Raw genomic sequence first — 2637 nt, 5'->3', positions numbered from 1 at the left:
CTGTCAGGGTATCTGTGAGAAGGCCACCTTGGAGTAAGACACCAACATGGAATTGCCACAATTTAAAAAAATAATAATAGTGGTATATTATCATCTGAGAGAAACCTTGAGATGATGCTCCTACTTATTCACACCCTATGTGTGGTTTACAGGAAATTCAGAAGTTCCTGTATGCCCTGACTTGGGGAGGGTAAGCACCAAGCCTGAGAGAGTGAACTGGAAGAAGCCCAGAGACTGCGATTCTGGAACTATGTATCATACATATGTTGATGACTCCCAAATTTATATCTCCAACTTAAATATTTTACCTAACCCTAGGCTGCCATCTCCAATGGCCAAATTGATGTCTACTCTTGCACAGAAAGGTCAAACTAAACACAGCCCCAAATGGCACTCTTGATTTCTTCAGTTTCAAATCTCTTCCACCCCACCACTCTCCCTGATGGCCACCATGAGGAGATGGGCAGATGAGGAGACAAGCACATGAATGGCATGGCAGAGAGAGAAGAGAAGGAACATCGCAACGCCAAGAGGAGTTCAGCTAGGGGCGGTCAGAGAGGAGTTTGGCCACTGGATGGCCAGAACTCTAAAGGAGGATCATCTTCCCACTCCATTCCTCTTCCAACTCACCATCCATCCCACTGCGAACCACCTCCACCACTCAATAAACCCCAAGTCCATATGTGACCCAATTCTTCTGGGATGTTGGGCAAGAGCTTGGGATATCAAAAGCTGTCACAGTGGTCCTCTTCTTGCAAAACGGAAGAAGATCTATTGAGTTGGTTAACATTTAAACTGTCTGGAGATGGTAAAGCTAAAAAAGCATTGTAGTGCTTGCTTCGGCAGCACATATACTAAAATTGGAACGATACAAAGAAGGTTAGCCTGGCCCCTGCGCAAGGATGACATGCACATTCGTGAAGCATTCCATATTTAAAAAAAAAAAAAAAATCGTAACAGTGGGGCCCCAGGTGCCCACCCCTAGACACTACCATGGAGCTGGAGCCCAAAGCACTTGCCCGCGCTCCTGTACCTGCCCGTATACATGTTCCCCCTCTTGTCAGGGGTTTGAGCAGTGGTGGAGACCAAACGGGTAAGCCACACCCCGTCACACATTCTGCAAGGGGGATCAGGGAACTCTCCTGTTTCACCACTGCCACCACCTGTTCTTGGCCACCATCGTCTCTGTCCTGGATGAAGCAACAATCTTTTAACTGGCCTCTCTACTTCCACTTTTGCTTTCCTCCAGTACGTCCTCCACACAAAAGCAAAACTCATTGCAAATTGGGTCCTGTCACTCAAGTGCTTAAAACTCTTCAACAGCTTCTCATTGTACTCAGAATAAATCCGAACTCTTCACCTTGGTCTGCAAGGCCCTGAATAATCGGGTCCCCACTTAATTCCCACAGTACCAACTGGCATTCTTCCCTTTATCTACTGTATTTGCTTATGCTTGTTCTTCTCTCAATCTTCACAATTGCCTAAGTTTTTCCATCTCAAGGGTTTGGCATCCACTGTTTCTTCAGTTTGTACCAATCCTTCACTTTCTCATCCTTCAGACTTCAGCTTAAATGCTACTCCCTCGAAGTCATCTTCCCCACTCATTCTGTCTAAGGAAACTTCCTCTTTACTCTCTGCCTTCATTCCTCATTTGTTTTCGTCATAGCGCTTCTCATAATTTGCAGCTATATGTATTGGTATACACATTGTTTAGGCTACTTCCCTTATAAAAATTGGAATTCTATGAACCATGTGCTGTTCACTATTGCAGCTCCAGCATCTGGCATAATACCTGGAATGCTGTAGCTGCTTAGCAAATGTTTGTTGAATGAGGGCACTTAGAAAACCACCCAGATATTTCCCCCTATTGTCCAATTTTCAGAAAGAAACCTATTTTGTTGGTCATATCAAGACAGTTTTGATTATAAGTAACAGAACACCACCCTAAGCCTTGAAAAAAAAAAAGAGAGAGAGAGAGAGACTTTTATTTTTTTTTTAGACGGAGTCTCACTCTGTTACCCAGGCAGGAGAGCAGCGGTGCAATCTGGGCTCACTGCACCCTCCACCTCCCAGGTTCAAGCGATTCTCCTGCTGCAGCTTCCTGAGTAGCTGGGACTACCAGCATGCACCACCACGCCTAATTGTTGTATTTTAGTAGAGATGGGGTTTCACCATGTTGGCCAGGATAGTCTCAATCTCCTGGCAGTGTGAACTGCCAGCCTCAGCCTTCCAAAGGGCTGGGATTACAGGCATGAGCCACTGTGCTTGGCCAAGACAGACTTTAACATGCAGACGCACGGTTCTCCCAAGAAGCTGAAGGGCAAAGGCATAGGTATGTCTTAGGAAAGAACTCAAAGCAGGAATTAGTGTAAGGTAGAGAACTCAAGGATTTTGCCCTACTTGCAAGCTATCAAGTTAGCCTGCCTCAGTTTCATGGATTCCGGCAGAAGACACAAGATTCCTGTATTAGAGACAAAGAACAGTATATCACTCATAGCAATAGTAGCCAGAGTATCAGCATTTGCACTGGTTCCCACAGGGAGATATGAAGAAAGCCAGGTGGGGCTTATACACCCAGTAGGTTGTGTTACCAGTGAGAAACTCTAAGCTTAGGGAACCCAAATCTTTTTCTTTTTT

General features: G+C 45.2%; 1 non-coding gene across 1 annotated transcript; it reads left to right on the top strand.

The window, feature by feature from the left end:
- Positions 1-830: 830 nt before the first annotated feature.
- LOC119472939 lies at positions 831-937 on the top strand. Its single transcript, XR_005202110.1, has one exon. It is a non-coding gene; the product is annotated as a U6 spliceosomal RNA (small nuclear RNA).
- Positions 938-2637: the final 1700 nt, after the last annotated feature.

Source organism: Cebus imitator, unplaced genomic scaffold, assembly GCF_001604975.1.
Source record: "Cebus imitator isolate Cc_AM_T3 unplaced genomic scaffold, Cebus_imitator-1.0 Scaffold124, whole genome shotgun sequence".
NCBI lineage: Eukaryota > Metazoa > Chordata > Mammalia > Primates > Cebidae > Cebus > Cebus imitator.
The sequence above is the reverse complement of the archived record's forward strand: the minus strand, read 5'-3'. Positions and strand labels throughout refer to the sequence as shown.